A 294-nucleotide genomic window follows, 5' to 3' on the forward strand; every position below is an offset into this window, starting at 1 on the left:
GTGAAAAATGAATATAGCAGTTCCTGTTTTGAAGAGTTCGCAGCCCCCTGCAGAGGATTTACAGGTAAAAAGGTAATTCTAAAAGCAGAGGATCTTTATTATGCACTAACCCTGATTGAGCACAGCCCAAAGGGGTTAACAGACCTGCTTGGAAGATGGGAAAGAGAGATAAACCACTGTCTAAGATATAGTTGCTGCTGGAAAAAGAAATTGCTGAAATCCCCAAACACCCCTGTCAAAATATCTGGACTTTCAAAGCCATGCCTTTCCTTCTCCCCTCTCTTAGATGTGATG

Source organism: Cebus imitator, unplaced genomic scaffold (assembly GCF_001604975.1).
Source record: "Cebus imitator isolate Cc_AM_T3 unplaced genomic scaffold, Cebus_imitator-1.0 Scaffold13, whole genome shotgun sequence".
Lineage (NCBI taxonomy): Eukaryota > Metazoa > Chordata > Mammalia > Primates > Cebidae > Cebus > Cebus imitator.